The sequence below is a fragment of the Triticum aestivum genome, chromosome 6D (genome assembly GCF_018294505.1).
Source record: "Triticum aestivum cultivar Chinese Spring chromosome 6D, IWGSC CS RefSeq v2.1, whole genome shotgun sequence".
Classification (NCBI taxonomy): Eukaryota; Viridiplantae; Streptophyta; class Magnoliopsida; order Poales; family Poaceae; genus Triticum; species Triticum aestivum.
This window is the reverse complement of record NC_057811.1, coordinates 382,202,825-382,222,123: the sequence shown is the minus strand read 5'-3', so window position 1 is coordinate 382,222,123 and position 19,299 is coordinate 382,202,825. Positions and strand designations below refer to the sequence as shown.

At 46.4% G+C, this 19,299-nt stretch overlaps 1 long non-coding RNA gene across 6 annotated transcripts; it reads left to right on the top strand.

Moving 5' to 3' along the window:
• Positions 1-9,296: 9,296 nt before the first annotated feature.
• On the top strand, positions 9,297-18,152 carry LOC123145250 (uncharacterized). Of its 6 annotated transcripts, XR_006472201.1 has the most exons (13): positions 9,297-9,655; positions 9,762-9,941; positions 10,587-12,811; positions 12,901-13,218; positions 13,291-13,390; positions 13,479-14,790; positions 14,872-15,061; positions 15,392-15,767; positions 15,855-15,968; positions 16,061-16,345; positions 16,416-16,478; positions 16,557-16,625; positions 17,745-18,152. It is a non-coding gene; the product is annotated as an uncharacterized lncRNA (long non-coding RNA). The 6 variants fall into 6 exon arrangements; XR_006472202.1 differs by lacking the exon at positions 9,762-9,941; XR_006472204.1 differs by having other exon boundaries at positions 9,297-9,941; positions 12,980-13,218.
• The last annotated feature ends 1,147 nt before the right edge of the window (positions 18,153-19,299 follow it).

Sequence of the window (19,299 nt, the reverse complement as noted above, 5' to 3'; positions counted from 1 at the left end):
AATTGCGCCGCTCCTCTACGGCTTGGTTCCACCATGCATTAGAGCCTCCCGACTAGTTGGACCGGCGGTGGAGAATGGAAGTTGGGCATTAGATGTTGGCCCGGACATAGGTCCGGATGTGCTGCATGAGTTTCTCTCACTATGGCAAATTGTTTCAGCTTGGGAGCCCATGGAGGATGTGCCTGAGGAGATATCTTGGTCGTGGGAGGCCAGTGGGCAGTTCTCGGTGAAATCCGCTTATGCGGCTGGCTTTTGGGGTAGAGAGGTCATTGCAACGGTGTCGGTGCACAAAAGTAGGGGCCTTTTGTGCCCCTTTACTAGTGCGCGGGCGGTTGTAGCCGCGCCTGCTGCCACCCTTGGCGGGGCAGAGGAAGCAAAAACACAACACAACCAGAGCAGCACCAAGCCAGAGGCGCGAGGAGCAAAGGGACAAGGTGGGCCTTCCTCGGCAAGAGCCTTGCCGGGGCAGCCTACGTAGCCCCGGCAAGAGCCTTGCCGGGCCGACTTGCCCAACACCAGCAAGGGCGCCACCCTCGAGCCCAAAGGTTCCGACACCATCGACAACATTGGAACCTAGGCTCGGGAGGCGCCTGCATGGTGGCATGCAGATCTTTGTGAAAGACCAAAGGCCTACACATCTAGATGAGAACCAGAGGACGAAGACCCCCGGCAAGATTCTTGCCGGGGACGCTCACAAGACCCCCGGCAAGACCCTTGCCGGGGACACCTACAAGACCCCGGCAAGGCCCTTGCCGGAGACATCTGCGAGGCCACAGCCAGGCCCACACCTACCGAGGCTCCACCGCCGTTCCAACATAGCAGTCAGCCCGCCAACTAGGCAGGCACCTGCATGGCAACGTGCAGCTTCCAGACCAACTCAGCAAGCACCTGCGTGGTGGCATGCAGATCTTCGTGAAGACTCTGCCACCGCACCAGCTCAGCAGCCAGCCAGCGTGGCGCTGCACGCCTCGTCGGCCTGGACGCGCGTCGGAACGAGGCGAGGCGGCGACGAACGGGACGAGCTTCCTCGTCGTCCTCGATAAAGTGAGAGGGCACGTCGGCAGCGCATTAAATGCATTTGTCCAACGGTGCTAGGCGATAGACTTATTTACAGTACATACTTTCCACCTCATGTGTGCCACTGTGGTGACCCCTTTGGCTATAAAAGGAGGCCCGAGGCATACTGGAGAAGCATTCGGACTTTTTGGACCCTGCACGTCTTGTAGCTAGTCCAAGAATACCAGATAAACACACCAAAGCAGGATTAGGGTATTACGCATCGCTTGCGGCCCGAACCTGGATAAAATTCCCCCGTGTTGATCTCCTATACCCGCTCTTTCCATAGCCCCGCGCCCTGCCAACCGTAGTAGGGATTCCCTGTGATCCCATAGGTGTCGTTCCCTTGACATCTTTGGCGCGCCAGGTAGGGGGCGCAAGCTGTGAAAATCCGGTTTGGAAGTTAGCGCATCGACTTCATCATCACCATGGCCCCCAAGAAGAAGCGGATCACAGGGATCGGGTCATCCGGAGCGGCCCGTCCGCGCCAGCACGAACAGGCGACCGAGTGGCCACGGATGGTGCCGGAGACATGGCCCGCGAGCATCCATGACACTCTGGCAATCGGAGCCAGGCGAGCGGCATCGTTCGAGTCCAAGACGACGAGCCACACGGCGCTGGGTCCGGGAGCGGGGCCGTGCTGCCCACGGGCGGCGCGGCAACCTCTACGGCACCCCAGCTGGCACCCGTGCCGCGGCCTTCGTAGGCCGCGGGCGATGAGCAACACCGCGACGTCGGAGCTCCCGGGCACCGCGGCGGGAAGAGCCCTGTGCACCACTCTGAGGACGCACCAGGCCGGCGTGCGCACCTGGACGCCGGCGGAAGCGGCATGCGACCGCGAGAACATGACAGAGCTCCTTCTAACTTGGTTAGAAGTCGGAGCGTGTCACGGTCCATGCAGCTTTCGCCGCCGCCCACGCCAGCAGGAGCGTTGGCACGCGTGCAACTGCTCCTCGACTTCTCCCCTGCTACGGAGAAGCTCGATGAGTGGAGGGCCACCATCCGAAGCCTCATCAACTTCGCCAACAAATACGAGCCGCTCCCAGCGGGACCCTCATGCCGGCGTTCTTTCGAGCTGGTGCATGCCGGCGGTGGGAGGACCGGAGACGCTGCGACCACGGTGCACTCTCCTCCTCCACGGCCGCGATAGCAGCCACCAGCTCGTCGGGCCGACGCCTGTGACAATGTTTCCACAGCGTCGTCCGACCCGCGAACCCGCTGAGACCAACGTCGAGTTCTTCAAGAGCGAGCTCAAGAAGACGCTCGAACTACCATTGAGCGACGGCGGGAGGCGCGCCATCAGTCAGATCAGCGTGCGGCGCCTGCTATGGACCACCCAGCACCGGGGGGCTCTGGCAACCTGCCTTACGAGGTGGGTTGTCTGGCCTTTATCCGAGAGCTGCGGCAGTTCCAGTGGCCCTCCCACCGCACGTTCAAGCCTGATGTTGGGGAAAAGTACAACGGCAAGACTCACCCGTCGGAGTTCCTCAGCATCTACACCATCGCGATGCAAGCCGCCGGGGCTCGCAATGACAAGGTGCTCGCCAACTACTTTCCATTGGCGCTTAAGCCCAACGTCATGTCGTGGTTGATGCACCTGCTAGTGGATTCCATCTCTTCTTGGTCGGATCTGTGCCACGAGTTTGTTGGTGCGTTTACCGGAGGCCACCAAGCTCCTGGCCAGGCAAGTGACTTGCATGTCATCCCCCAAAAGGATGGCGAGTCCCTGCGTAAGTACATACAAAGATTCTGCCGTGTGCAGTACACCATCCCAGATGTTCATCCCGCCGCTGTCATTAGTGCGTTCCATCAGAATGTACGCAACCGCAAGATGCGTGAAGAGCTGGCGATGAACAAGGTCAAGGATGTAGTCAAACTTTATGTTCTGGCTGATAGATGTGCTCGGGCTGAGGACGGAAGGAAGTACTCCCGCGAGGGCACCGGGCGGAAACCGACTCCACGGACGAAGATGACACCGCCCCGACGAAGAAGGGCTGGCGCCGCAACAGGAAGTGTAAGGGCAAGACTGTGCTTGCCGTTGAGGGATCCGGCGACCCCGGCGCCGCCAAGAAGGCCAAGGCTGACGACCCCGGCAAGGAGGTTGCCGGGTGCGTCGCCTGCTGGGCCTTGGCGGCCGCCGACAAGCCAGGAGGCTCCGACAAGCAGTACTGCAAGATCCATCGCACCAAGGGCCATGACCTCCAGAACCGCCGACAGGTCGAGCTGCTTGCAGAAAAGTAGAAAGCTGAATATGAAAGGCGGGACAAGGAGAAGGGCCAGGATGGTGTTGAGGGGTCCGGCAAGAAGCGTGGTAGCCAAGGAGGTCGTCACGGCAAAGACAATCAACAAGAAAGGCCAGCTCGGGGCCGCGATAAGAAGGAGGAAGATGATGACCATGATGAGGACGATGAGTCCGGCGAGCACGAGTTCCAGAAAGCTACGGAGGCCATGTGCATCGACAGTGGCGCCTCGCTGCACTCCTCTCACCGCCAACTGAAATAGTGGGCGCGTGAGATCACTACGGCAGAGCCATCGTTCGATGCCTAGAAGCCACTGAAGTGGTCCAGCACCCCTATCATTTTTGATACCGAGGACCACCCTGATCGCACAACTGCGGTCGGGTGTTTGTCGTTGTTGGTTTCACCAACAATACGCAACCTCAAGGTAACAAAAGTGCTAGTTGATGGTGGGGCCGGACTGAACTTGATCTCGCCTGCCGTGATCAAGAGGCTACAAATCCCCGACAGAGACCTCGAGGAGACGGGCACGTTTCAAGGGTTCAACCCAAGGAGGAGTTAGCCGAAAGGTAAAATCACGTTCCCTGTCACATTCGGGGGCGAACTGAACTATAGGACGGAGAAGATCGTTTTTTATGTCGCCGATCCTTGGCCGCCCAGCGCTGGCCAAGTTTATGGCAGCTTCACACTACGCCTACAACACATTGAAGATGCCGGGGCCGCTAACCATCATCACCGTCCCCTCCGACAAGAAGGACGCGCTCATTTGCGCCGACCAACTCTACCGAGAGGCGGTTGCAGCAACTGCCGCCAAGGCACTTGCTCCTACCGCTGGAGCCTCGGGAGGGAAGAAGACCGGCAAGACCTCTGGCACCCACTCCAGCAAGCATGCCTCTTCGGAGTGCAGCGCTCCCGTCGAGGACGTGCCAGAGAGCTCCACCGGCAAGAGCAAGAAATCCAAGGCTGCACCACTGGAAACCAAGAAGGTGTCCGTCAAGGAGGACATCATGTGCGGGGCTTTTACTATAAGCTCCACCCTCGACAGCAAATAGGAAAGCGCGCTCGTCGCCTTCCTGCGGGCGAATGTCGATGTGTTTGCATGGCAAGCATCCGACATCCCTGGCGTTCCCAGGGAGGTGATTGAGCACCATCTTGTTGTCTGTCCTCACGCGCTACCCGTAAAGCAGAAGGTCATGAAGCAAGCTTTGGAGCGACAAGAGTTCATCATCGAGGAGATCAGGAAGTTAGAGGCGGCAGGCCTGGTTAGAGGAGTACTCCACCCCACGTGGTTGGCCAATCCAGTGGTGGTGCGTAAGGCAAATGGGAAATGGAGGCTGTGTATCGACTACACAGATATCAATAAAGCTTGTCCAAAAGATCCTTTCCCTCTGCTACGCATCGACCAGATTGTGGACTCCACTGCCGGGTGCGACCTGTTGTCATTCCTCAACCCTTGTTAAGGATACCACCAGATCTTCATGATGAAGGGAGACAAAGAAAAGACCACGTTCATCACCCCATGTGGTACGTACTGTTTCGTACGAATGCCTTTTGAGTTGAAAAGCGCTGGTTCAACGTTTGCCCGGGCGGTCCAAATTGGTTTTGAGCCCCAGCTGCATAGAAATTGTTGGGGAACGCAGTAATTTCAAAATATTTCCTACGCACACGCAGGATCAAGGTGATGCATAGCAACGAGAGGGGAGAGTGTTGTCCACGTACCCTCGTAGACCGAAAGCGGAAGCGTTAGGACAACGCGGTTGATGTAGTCGTACGTCTTCACGATCCTACCGATCAAGTACCGAACGCACGGCACCTCCGAGTTCAGCACACGTTCAGGCCGATGACGTCCCTCGAACTCCTATCCAGCCGAGTGTTGAGGGAGAGTTTCATCAGCACGACGGCGTGGTGACGATGATGATGTTCTACCGACGCAGGGCTTCGCCTAAGCACCGCTACGATATTATCGAGGTGGATTATGGTGGAGGGGGGGCACCGCACACGGCTAAGAGATCAACTGTTGTGTTTGGGGTGCCCCCCTGCCCCCGTATATAAAGTAGCAAGGGGGGAGGTGCGGCCGGCCAGGGAGGAGGCACGCCAGGAGGAGCCCTACTCCCACCGGGAGTAGGACTCCCTCCCTTCCTTGTTGGAATAGGAGAAGGGGGAAAGAGGTGGAGGAGAGGAAGGAAAGGGGGGCGCCGCCCCCCTCTCGTTGTCCTATTCGGACTAGGGGGGAGGGGCGCGCGGCCCTTGCCCTGGCCGCCTCTCCTCATCTCCACTAAGGCCCACTATGGGCCATTAACCCCCGGGGGGTTCCGGTAACCCCTCCGGTACTCCGGTAAAATCCTGATTTCACCCGGAACACTTCCGATATCCAAATATAGGCTTCCAATATATCAATCTTCATGTCTCGACCATTTCGAGACTCCTCGTCATGTCCGTGATCACATCCGGGACTCCGAACAATCTTCGGTACATCAAAACATATAAACTCATAATATAACTGTCATCGAAACGTTAAGCGTGCAGACCCTACGGGTTCGAGAACTATGTAGACATGACCGAGACACGTCTCCGGTCAATAACCAATAGCGGAACCTGGATTCTCATACTGGCTCCCACATATTCTACGAAGATCTTTATTGGTCAGACCACATAACAACATACGTTGTTCCCTTTGTCATCGGTATGTTACTTGCACGAGATTCGATCGTCGGTATCTCAATACCAAGTTCAATCTCCTTACCGGCAAGTCTCTTTACTCATTCCGTAATACATCATCCCACAACTAACTCATTAGTTGCAATGCTTGCAAGGCTTAAGTGATGTGCATTGCCGAGAGGGCCCAGAGATACCTTTCGGACAATCGGAGTGACAAAATCCTAATCTCGAAATACACCAACCCAATAAGTACCTTCGGAGACACCTGTAGAGCACCTTTATAATCACCCAGTTACGTTGTGACGTTTGGTAGCACACAAAGTGTTCCTCCGGTAAACGGGAGTTGCATAATCTCATAGTCATAGGAACATGTATAAGTCATGAAGAAAGCAATAGCAACATACTAGACGATCGAGTGCTAAGCTAACGAAATGGGTCAAGTCAATCACATCATTCTCCTAATGATGTGACCCCGTTAATCAAATGACAACCCATGTCAATGGCTAGGAAACATAACCATCTTTGATTAACGAGCTAGTCAAGTAGAGGCATACTAGTGACACTTTGTTTGTCTATGTATTCACACAAGTATTACGTTTCCGGTTAATACAATTCTAGCATGAATAATAAACATTTATCATGAGAATAAGGAAATAAACACTACTAGAAATCCCCATATTTTCGACGGTGAAATCTAATAGCCGACGGACTGTCGGGTATTACAGTAATAGCCGACGGTAGTTATAATGGACGACGGTTACTGTCAACTCACGAGTATTACCACAGATACCCGACAGTATACTAGAATGCCCGATGCTGAAAATTCACCCCTCGGATATCCAACTTAATGCCCGACGGTTCATCGTAAAGCCCGACGGTTTTTCCTACACCCACGGGGATTACATGTAATGCCCGACGGGTTTCCCTACACCCACGGGGATTACATGTAATGCCCGATGGTTAATTTTAATGCCCGACGGTTTTTGGTGCACCCTCGGGGATTACATGTAATGCCCGACGGTTTTTGGTACACCCTCGGGGATTACATGTAATGCCCGACGGTTTTTGCTACACCCTCGGGGATTACATGTAACGCCCGACGGTTTTTGCCACACCCACGGGGATTACATGTAATGCCCGGCGGTGAAATTTAATAGCCGGAGGTGAAAACAAAACTCTCACCTATGAGAGGACATGGCCGGCGGTATATATGTGCGTCTTGGTTATTTGAGAAAATACCCGACGGTGTATAGTGATAACCGGCGTTTGACTTTCCCTCTCGATGATATGTTTCAATGGACAACATATGTAGAATGACCGATGTTATATTCCAAATAATTCAGTATAAGAAGATTCCAAGAACTAACATCTATCATTGCTATTGTAAGCGAGTGCATTATATTCTTTTTCACAATTAATATATAGGATGCTTAAAAATTGGTACAGGATAATACAAATATGATGTTTAAAAAATTGCACTTACAAAAGTACTACTTTGCTAATTTCTTGGTCATGTACTTATGTAACTTGCCTAGCACGTATCTTTAATTAGTTTTTCTAATAAATGCAACTTTGTCTAGAGGGACCCCGCGACCTTCACGTATATTATTAATTAAATGCAAATGTGTCGTGAAGTATTAATTACATCTTAAATTATAACGAGGATGAGTGTTGTATTTTAAAATTAAGAAAGTGGAATGCTATGCATACGATCCTATACGTAAATATGATCCTTTTTGTCTGAAGCAGTGCAACCATTCTTTTTCCTCCCAACCAAGAAAGTAAAAGGGAGGCATCACCCTTTCTACAGAGTCTGCCACATGGAGCCACAGAGGCCTTACCGTTTCAAAGTATTGTCGTCCCCTGCATCGGTGAGGCTATGTTCGTACAATATGAACCCGTTCGTATTTTTCATCACCATTTTAGGTCCTTAGTAAACACGTATGGCTGGTCATGAAGTACTAGTACTATCATGACTTACAAGCCCGAGTTCCGTATTTCAAAACTAAAAAAAGAGTCATTATATATACACATATGATTCTTTACGTACAATCCTTATCAGACACCACAAACACAACAAATCAACCATTATAAGCGGTGGTCATTCTTTCTTCCTCGGTAAGAAAAAGGGCGATCTCGCCAGCGTTTCTCCCAAGGAGAGTTCCTTCGATCGCCGCAGTCCTTCGGCGGCTCCCCTCCGCCGACAACCTCGATCGTCAGTGCTAGGGGGTCGCCGGATCCGTGTGTGTGTGTGTGTATGTGGATAGTTTTAGGCTAAAGTAGCTTTGTTTTTAGGTTGCTCATCGTCTTGGCTTCGGCGGCGGCGATGACGACGTTGAATAAAGATTCTTCAGTTCCTTCCCCGACAAGTCGATCGGCCCTACGGTTGGGGGTGGTTTTGAAAACCAGCCAGTTCAAGCAAGGATGGTGTGGCGGCGACATCCTCGTGGTGGACATGTGTCCTCGGGCCGGCGTCTGCCCCGACATCAGCGCGGAGCTTGGGAGGTATGTAGTCCAGGAGCGGATGTAGATTGTGGACTGCATCAACGACATCTGGAAGACGGAACATGTGCTGGGTTTGTGGTTGATGGATGGAAAGTGTGGTTTCCTCCTTCGCCGTCTTAGTCGTGGTGGGGTGCCAGACCTTGAGTTCGATAGCGTACCGGGCGACAATGACTTCAGTTTTGGTGAGCCACCTTGGAGGTCCACAAAGTTGCATATCAGCGATGGAGCCGCGTCGAGCTTGGGTGAGGAGGTGATCTGTCGTTCTTCTCTTCGGTGAATGTTGTGGTCGTGCTGGGGGCAGGTGACGGAGCGTTGGTGTCTAGCTCAGAGATGTTTTGCTATCTTTTCAGCTTTTTCATGTCGATCCTTGCGTGGCTTGTACTTTGATCTTTATGATATGAAATGAGACACGTATTACCATGCAAAAGAAAAAAAGGTGCGTGGTGGAACCAAATACAACACACCAATGGATCATCCAAGGTATTATGGCCATTTTTCGGAAAAAAAAATGTATTATGATCATACCAAGAATCATGTATGTGCCATGTCAAAAAAAAGGAATCATGTATGTGCCAAACTAACTGTGAAAATCTAAGAATAAAAATAGGATTTAAAAAACAAATGGCCCAAAAAATAAAAGTTAAAAGTTATTGTACTCCTATATGATTTCATACGTACTATAATAATTAATGAATAACGCGTGTGCAAAAGTTAAGTGCACCGCATGGTTCGAACTCAAGACCAAATAGGCTAGCCTAGCGTGCTATACCAGGTGGACCTCAGACAAGTTGTGACATATGCCTCCTTAGATATTATCTATACAGACCTTCTCAAAGCGTCGTTGACCAGCCCCGCCGCTTATATCCCCTCAGTCCTGCGGCTCACATTCACCTCTCTCTCAACGCCGGTCGCCACCTAGATGTGTCACCTGACTTGCCACCGTCCTCCACTCTCGTCTCAGATTTGACCCCAAAGTCAAGCGGCAGGCAGCAGCAGAAGGTTCCCGTGTCGCCATGAGCTGGATGGGGAAGCGGGGGTTGGGTGGGGAGAGCCCGCACTGGCGGAGAAGACGGACGAGGACTGGCGGCTCCGGAGCTACCTCGCTGCCGCGTCCAGTTCGACCCTGCCTCCTGCAAGCACGGCGACTTCTTTGACAACGTCTGGGCGGGCCACGATCTAACCACGCCCAATCTCTTCAGGTCAGTACAGTACAGTACAGTAGGCAATTTGGGATTTTTTTTGAAACTGAAATTGAGGAAATTTTGACACAAATAAATGTGGAGACTGAGTTGTTTGGTCAATTAGTTAATCAGCACGTACACCAGAGACAATTTGTTCCAACAAACACATCCTCGTTCTCCAAACCAATCTAGCTCGAGGGGTGCCCGACGTCCCTCTGCTTCCACTCCGACTAGTCAGGAGTTCCTCTGCTTCCTTTACGATGGCCGATCAATCGGCACGCAGCGATCACAGTGGGGCGCCACGGTATCATTCTCTTCTCCCTCCCCATTCCCCTCTCTCCTCGTCTCTCTCACACCCCCTTGAGTACTTTTCTTCTTTTCTGTCTTGCGTGATTGTGCTGATTGTCCATTATTTGTACGTTGCAATTTCTTTTCTGCACGAACCATCAGTATTGGTCTGTTGGCGGTTCATAATTTTAGTTTGGCAATTTTTCTTGTTGTACAAGTTGAACTTGTTTTCTTTCTTTTCTTTCTAAACCATGTTAGCCGGGAACTAATTATGTAAGAAACAGAGAGAATATTTGTAGAACCTTAAATCTAGGATTCAGCTGGTATGCTCACAAAAAGGTTATGTTTTATGTGTTTACTACAGTAGCAACTTATGCCCAACTAGTATGTTCTTCTGATGGCCATGAATAACCTGAATAGTTCCCTCAGTTTCTGGTTCAGAAAGTTGAAATAGGTATTAATAAACTTGCACATTAGTTAGCTTGTTTGGATAGAGCTCCTAGTGACCATCTTGTTAGTTATGGCCAATGTAGGCCAAATATAGAATTGTTTGATTGATGTTCTCATTGTTACTATATAATTAATATATATCACACTTTACGTTCATGATTAAATCCAATGCTTATACTATACCTCCTACTTCCATTCTACATTTTTGTAGCAATGTTGATGTCGACCGTAGTTGGATGTACAAAGAGAGATGAGGGAAGTTGATCAGTGATGCTTGGCAACATGGAGTAGATAATTTTCTAGATCATGCATTCTCATTGCCCGATGCTGCTGTAGACGGGAAATCCCATTGTCCTTGCAGCAAGTGCTTTTGCGGTCATAAGTGCACAAGGGATGTCATGACCACACACTTGTGCAGCAATGAGTTCATGTTAGGATATGAGAGATGGACTAGCCACGGGGAGTCTGATGCACCTGAAAATGTAGAGCATGATAACGTGGGGGATGGAGATAGAATGAATGACATGCTAGTTGATGCAATTGTTGCTGAAGGAGTTTCTAAAGGTGATGAGCCAACAAAAGCTGCCAAAAAATTCTATGAAATGTTGATGGAAGCCGACAAAAGTTTGCATGAGAAGACCACACAATCACGTCTATCCATTGTAGGAAGGCTAATGACTATTAAAACACAACATAATCTGTCAGAAGCTTGTTATAATGAGATGATGACTCTTATACATGACATTGTTGAGGACGATGCTGCAAAAGATCTCCCAGCAAACTTCCATAGGTCCAAGAAGCTTGTGCATAGTCTAGCAATGCCTTACGTCAAAATTCATGCATGCCCCAATAATTGTATGCTTTATTATAAAGAGAATGGAAATAAAGAAAAATGCACTATCTGCAAAGAACCTAGATATGAGGAAACAACCGCAGGAAATAAATCTACGAAGATACCAAGAAAAGTTCTGCGCTATCTCCCAATTACTCCTAGGCTACAACGGTTGTACATGTCACAAGGCACTGCCAAGCACATGGACTATCACGCAAGGCCTCATAACAGTGATGAAGTAATGGTTCACCCTTCTCATGGTGAAGCTTGGAAGGAATTTAATAAGGAATTTTAAAAATTTGCTGAGGAAGTAAGGAATATAAGGCTGTGTCTAGCGACTGACGGCTTCACACCTTTTGGTATTAAAGCAGCCTCCTACTCATGTTGGCCAGTATTTGTTGTGCCTTATAATCTTCCACCGGAAATGTGCATGAAGCAGAGTAACCTGATCCTTGCACTAGTTATTCCCGGTCCAGATCATCCAGGAAAGAACCTAAACGTTTTTATGCAGCCTCTAGTTGACGAACTTGATGATTTGTGGAGAAATGGTGTAGAAACTTATGATAGTTATCGAAAGCAAAATTTCACCTTAAAGGCAGCTTTGCTTTCGACTATTCATGACTTTCCAGCTTATGGATTAGTAGCATGCTGGAGCACTCATGGAAATCTTGCTTGCCCTATATGTGGATCTGACATAAAGACATTCTCATTGAAGAATGGGAGAAAGCCATGCTGGTTTGACTGCCATAGGAGATTCCTTCCCACTGACCATGCATTTCGTAGGAGTGTGAAATGTTTTCGCAAGAAAAAAACAGTTTTAGATCCTCCACCAAAGCACTTGTCCGGAGAAGAGGTGTATGAAGAACTCCAAAGTCTTGTCCATGATGAAACTGGCAAGAGTGAATTTGAGGGGTTTGGGAAGGAGCACAATTGATAGCTATAAGTGGTTTGTGGCAGCTAGAGTATTTTCGGAAGTTGCTGCTTCGCCATAACATTGATGTAATGCACAATGAGAAAAATGTATCTGAGGCTTTACTAAACACATGCCTTGATATTCCTGAGAAAACTAAGGATAACAACAAAGCACGCCTTGATGTTGATTTATATTGTGATCGACCAAAGCTACACCTGAACAAGAATTCAAGGGGTGTGTGGAAGAAACCTAGAGCAAAATATTGTGTCAGCAAGGAAGATAGAATGACCATCCTTAAGTGGTTTAAAGAAGTGAAGTTTTCTGATGGGTTTACTGCTAATTTGAGTAAAACTGTCAACTTGAGTAAAAACAAATTCATTGGGCTGAAAAGCCATGACCACCACATCATCATGGAGCGCCTCCTGCCAGTTGCCCTACGAGGCTTCATCCCGGAACCTGAATGGAAGGTCATAACAGAGTTAAGTTTTTTTTATCGGCAATTGTGTGCCAAAGAAATTGCTCCAAAACGGATGCGTGGACTTGAGGAGGAGGTTCTTGTTCTATTATGCAAGCTTGAGAAAATGTTCCCACCAGGCTTCTTCAATGTAATGCAACACCTGATAGTGCATCTTCCATATGAGGCAAGGGTTGGCGGCCCTGTGGCATATCGTTGGATGTATGTTTTTGAGAGGTATGTTAGACTATATAACATTGATCTATACATTATGTTTTGATATATTTATGTCATTTATTGCTGAAACTTCTAATATTTTGTTATAGGGCAATGCACTATCTTCGTTTAAAAGTGTGAAACAAAGCAAGAGTGGAGGGTTCAATCGTTGAAGCTTGTATTGTGCAGGAGATCACGAATTGTGTTTCTCTTTACTTTAGTGATCATGTTCGCACTATATGGAAGAAGAATCCTCGATATAATAATGGAGGAACACGCGTGCAGAATGATGGTTGCACCTTAGATGTGTTTGAGCATGTAGGAAACCTACATGGGAGGCCTATTGCCCGAGAACTATCGCGTGAAGAGTTGAATGCAGCAAGGTTGTACATTTTGACTAACTGCTCTGCTGTTGATAGATTTCGTGAGTAAGTGATGAATACTTTGTAATTTTAGAATTGAAGTGTGCAAGATGTTTATAATCATACGCGGATTTGCAGAACATTTGAAGATGAAAAATATGCAAGTCATCCAAACTTGACATCGGAGGGCCTTGATGAAATGATGGCATCCGAATTTGTGGAATGGTTTGAGATTGCTGTAAGCACATTTTAATTAGCATTATATCCTCTCCATTCAACTACTACTATGTTTCATAATCCGAGTTTTTCTTTTCATTTCATTGTAGTGCAAAGAAGATCCCAATTCTGATGAGGACTTGTGGAATTTAGCTAATGGATGCAGCTCTAGAGCCTATTCCTATAGCTCCTATGATGTGAATGGCTTTCGCTTTTGATCAGAGATATCTGAGAAAAAACGTAGAAGGTTGAAAACGGTGAACACAGGGGTTTGTTTGTCATCCTTCATCTCAGAGACTGAACAACTTGAGTACTATGGTGTCATTGAGGAAATTATCAAAGTATCCTTCACAGCTGGTAAAAAAATTGAGATGGTACTCTTCAAATGCCATTGGTTTGACCCCATCAAGGATGTGAAGCCAAATGCGAAATTAGGTTTGGTGGATATAAAGTGGTCTTCAAGACTAAGTAATTTTGAACAATTTGCCATGGCTCACCAAGCTACACAAGCTTATTACTTGCATTACGCATCCTCCAGGAGAGATCTTCGTGATTGGAGGGTTGTTTACACTATTCAGCCAAGTACCAACTTGAGTAACTTTGAGGACTGCGCAAATGACCCATCTGCTATAGATGAATATTTCCAGGAAGGTGGTCAGCTGGGTTGTTTTTCTGTAGATGGTGGCAAATTTGTTGATGAATCTACTGAGCCAAGAAAGGAGTCAGATGATGTGGAGCTTGATCCCTCTGAAATTTATGTAATAGAAAATCAAGGCAATAATTATGAGGGAGAAGAATCTTCAGAAGATGAATTGGATGAGAGTACTGATGAGGAAGAAGAAGATTTACCTGAAGAGGAAGGACAAGAAGAGACATATGAGACCGAAGATGAGGATGATGCAATAGAGCATGACTCTGAATATGACGATGATGATTACTGAACATTTATAGTTTTTGCACTTGTCATTTTCTGTCTTGGTACCAATAAATATTATATAGTGGCACAACTAGTGAATAATATAGTATGTTTACTATTGGTAGTAATACATATTACATAGTGATTTAGTGAAACAACTATTGAACAATATATTATGGTTGATAGTATTTATAGTTTAGTTGTTACATAATGTTTTCTGTTGTTTTCTTCTTCTACTGTCATGCCTTTGGTAATCATCTACTAATTATTTTTTTATGTAGCTAATAAGAATGTATTTGTCACTATGTAAATAGGATGACCCGCTTGCATCATAGGCGTGTCTCAATGGCTAGGTCGAACAAGTCTTCTTCTAGTGCCTCCGTAGGAAACAATGGATCAACTCGGCCAACTGCACAAACTAAAAAGCCTAGAACACCAAGAACTAGGACTTCAGCCGGTCTCAGACTAGAGGAAATTGACAGACCGCTTATAGTTCCCGTTGGCATGTAAGTATTAAATATTCCAATTGATTTACTTGTTGGAGCAATGTTCATGTGCTAACTACATTTGATCTTTATTTATAACAGGGCATGGGAAAGGCACCCATACAGCGCTCGTGATCCATCAACAGTGCTAGGTGCCTTAGTGCGCCAGATGTATCCACCGCCAATTGGTCCAAAAATTGATCAGAAACCGGTATTGTGTTGGGAGGACTACAAGTGGTCCCCTGGTCCAGAAGTAAGAACAGCAGCTTCCAAAATAGTGGAAGAATTTTGGGTAAGCACACACACACACACGCACACATGCATACACACACACACGCACGCACACACACACACACACACATTGTTTCTTTAAATGCTTTGAGAATTTTGAATCAATTTTTCTAGTACTTAGAATTCTAAAACAGAGTGAACATATTATATTTAGACATAAGAAGTCTAAAACTGGTGGATGGGTGGTAGTTAAAATTCTTTATTTTGGTCAAAACCATGACAAACTACTTGGTTTATCTATGAAGTTGGAAGCTTTGATGATTATGCATATGCTCACTTCCACAAATGCACTAGTAACTAACAAAAAATGTTTTGGGATGGTTTTTGGCAGTGGCGTTTCAAGTGTGACCCATCGGAGCAAGAGAAGGCAGATGGTGTTTTGGAGGAGAACTTAACTAGGAAAGTGAAGCTGATGCTACATGAGGAAAAGGCGGCAGCCATCAAAAGATTAAAGAAGAAGGGACAATTGCCTACAGAACTAACAGAAGAGGATGAGGATGGTAACCGCTGGCCAACTAAGGAAGCTTTAATTTCTGCAAAGAGAGTTGACTTTGGTACAGACGTTGGTTGGCGTCTACTATGTGAGCACTGGAGTATACTGAATTTGAGGGTTATCTTTAACCAACAAGAGGAACAGACTTGCTAATGGGGACACGGTCTTCCATTGTAGTGGTGCTAGAAATGTTGTCGCCACACGTCAATTTCTGGTACTATTTTCGTCAAACATCTTTCTGCTTACTGTTTAATAAGGAAGTTTCATTTACATTAGATGATGTGTCACACTTGAAATGCAGAAACTCAAAACCGGGAAAGATCCTGGAATTTTTGGTGCTTGGCTTCACACGCACAAATTGCATCGAGGGACTGATGAAGAGCAGATATGCAGTCAAAGAACTGCTGATCATTGGGTCAGTAAAATATTGCAACTTAGTTCCTTATAATCATCATGAGAACTATGTGCATAACAATGCAGTTTACCATTAATTTTTAATTTGAAAAGGAGGATTTTGATAAGGCAATGAAAAATGCCCATGGAGAAAATTGGGAAGAGGAGCACCCGGATTTAGATGGACAAATCATCTACGAAGCAGCAGGCAGAATGCCACATGGCAGGCTGGGAATTGCTAATGAGTTGTTTAGCAAAGCAGAGAAGGCGAAGTTTAAGTCTAAAAGGGCGATGGCCTCACAGCCGGTGCAATCTCCTAAGGAGGAGCGTCTAGAAAGAGAACACAAACATTTGAAGCAGGAGATCAAGCGTCTTCGAGGCATTGAGCTTGTTGTTCAGGTAATCTTGTCTTCTCTTGTAAATTGGAGTCTGAGTGCATAGGTTTGTGCTGACATGCTGATGTTTGTAGTCTTTGGCTGAGGAAGGGGGAGTCGACTTTGATGGCATAATGCAATCAGCAGCAGATGACTTGGTAAGTTATACCCATCTCAATGGTAGGCTTTTAGCAATTGAACCATTAAGTAATGTTTCTTTTGTCTATGATACATAGTCTCCATCATATTCTGAAGGCGGATTTCAAAGGGGACAAGGTGATGTGCCTCAACACCAAACCGAAAAGGTTAGTTCATTGTCGTCGTGCTCGCAAGTCTGGGGATGACCTCTCGTTGTTCCACCATTTATGTGTTTGTCTTTGCATATGTATTAGCACATCAAGAAAGAATTTGTGTGTGCAAGTCAGGTGCAGGATTTTTGGTCATGGAAAGTAGCAGCAGATGCAGATCCTTCATATATTTTAATTACAGATTTAGAAAAGAAATGCATGGTTAACTATATTGGCGCATTCCTCTAAAGGATTATATCACCCAAGAGAAATGACTGATGTTGCATGTAAATACTTGATGGTTGATAGAACAAGTTTATCTGCACATCTATGAGAAAAAAAATGCAGTGAAGACCACACTTGATAGCCTACAGTTGCCATGCTTGTTTCTCTGTACATATGCCTTGCTTGCTTGTTTCTCTGTACATATGCCTTGTTTGCTTGCATATCTAAATTTGCTATCATTTCTTATGTGCAAAACTAGATAAACTGAACCATGTTAATTCAAAAATCATTAATAGGAAAAATATGATAGTATGAACAATAATTTATTTGTACTTCATGTATAATTTATTCAGGTCGCAGGGAACGAATTAGTAGACATGAAAGAATTTAGGCTAACCATCCGGAATATTTTTCTTACGGATACTCTTCCTTTATCTAAGCATTGTTGAATCATGTTCGGTAAAGCCTCTGTACATATGCATTTCAATTATAATACATATACATGCAAATATTATTTCACCTTGGGGCACATGCTGCTAGTTTATGCTTTTTTTACATGCCATTCTTAATTAGTTTACTATATGCCCAAACTAGCCAATAGTGGTCTGTTAGTTTACTCGTTCGGCTTTGTCATGTGACTGCAAAATGTAAACACTGTTGATAGTGGGGTCGTAGATAGATATGCACAGTACTTGGAAAATGTGTATGTAATATATGTTCCTGCGATTCATGTTTCCTCTGAAAGTTTCATGTGAAGGATCGAAAGATGAATAGGCATCATATTGTTGGATAATCATACTGTTATATAGCAGCTAGCAGATAACCTATCAATTAGAACAATTAAGTTTGATCCCTGTAGGTCACTTAAATTTCAGCTACATTATACTGACAACTAGTCTTGTCATTACTTAGGGAATGGGAAGCAGGACTGGAGGCAGTACAAGTCATGGAAATGATGATGAGGATGACTACTATGGCAATGGGGGATATGATAACTATGGCGAGGGTGATCTGTATGGTGATGAGCACTACGATCACTATGGCGATGGGGAATATGATGACTATGGAGATGAGGATGACTATGGCTCTGGCTATGGCGGTGGCGATGGCGATGATGATGATTGGCTATAAAAGTCTAATGATCTTCAAGTCATGCCAAAATGTAGTTATGTTAGATATTTGAAACACTTTATTATCTTATGGACAAATTTGTCTTAGTAGACAATTTATCTTATGCAAAATGTGGCCTATCTCAGTTACTATTTTGTTCTGCATTCGACATTTGATAATTATGGTTAATGCAATTTGGATGCAACTCAATACCTTGTGCTTGTGTATGAGATGCATTTGTTGGAATGCCAATATTTTGAATTATTGCTATGGAATGAAACACCCCTTGGTGAAAGAAATATATGAGGGGTGAGTAATGACCTATGGTGGAAAATATGTCTCGGATATACAGAATGCCAATGGGGACTTCAGACTGTTGGTGAATTTATAAATTGACGGTGTTTGCTCACCCTCGACTAATAGGTTTCCTGGCGGTGTTCGCTCACCCTCGGCTAACAGGTTTCCTAAAAGGTCGTATACACTGTCGACCATCTAATGAGCTGACGGTTTGGTTCTCCTCATGGTCATAACTAAGTCCAGCGGGACAAATGTACCGTCGACTATTTTGAAAACCGACGGGAAGCAATAACCGTCGGAGAGTAAATGCCCGACGAGGAACCGTCGGCTATAAATGTCGTCGGGCTAAGATGAGCCAGCAGGTCACAATAACATGCCCGGCGGCTCACTGTCGGCTTACTACCTAGGTGACAATATTACCCGACTGTACCGTCGACCATTACTGTAATGGCCGACGAAGCAAGGCCGACGGGAGATGGCCGACGGTGTACCGTCGGTTTTAGTAATAGTTGACGGTGATCAAACATATCCGATGGTGATTGGACCCTTATAACCGAGGGTCCAATCACCGTCGGATATGTTTGATCACCGTCAACTATTACTAAAACCGACGAAAATAGTACCAGAAATTGACGTGTTACTAAAACCATTTTTCATTGCCTTATCAAAATCCTCCTTTTCAAATTAAAAATTAATGGTAAACTGCAGTGTTATGCACATAGTTCTCATGATGATTATAAGGAACTAAGTTGCAATATTTTACTGACCCAATGATCAGCAGTTCTTTGACTGCATATCTGCTCTTCATCAGTCCCTCGATGCAATTTGTGCGTGTGAAGCCAAGCACCAAAAATTCCAGGATCTTTCCCGGTTTTGAGTTTCTGCATTTCAAGTGTGACACATCATCTAATGTAAATGAAACTTCTATTAAACAGTAAGCAGAAAGATGTTTGACGAAAATAGTACCAGAAATTGACGTGTGGCGACAACACTTCTAGCACCACTACAATGGAAGACCGTGTCCCCATTAGCAAGTCTGTTCCTCTTGTTGGTTAAAGAT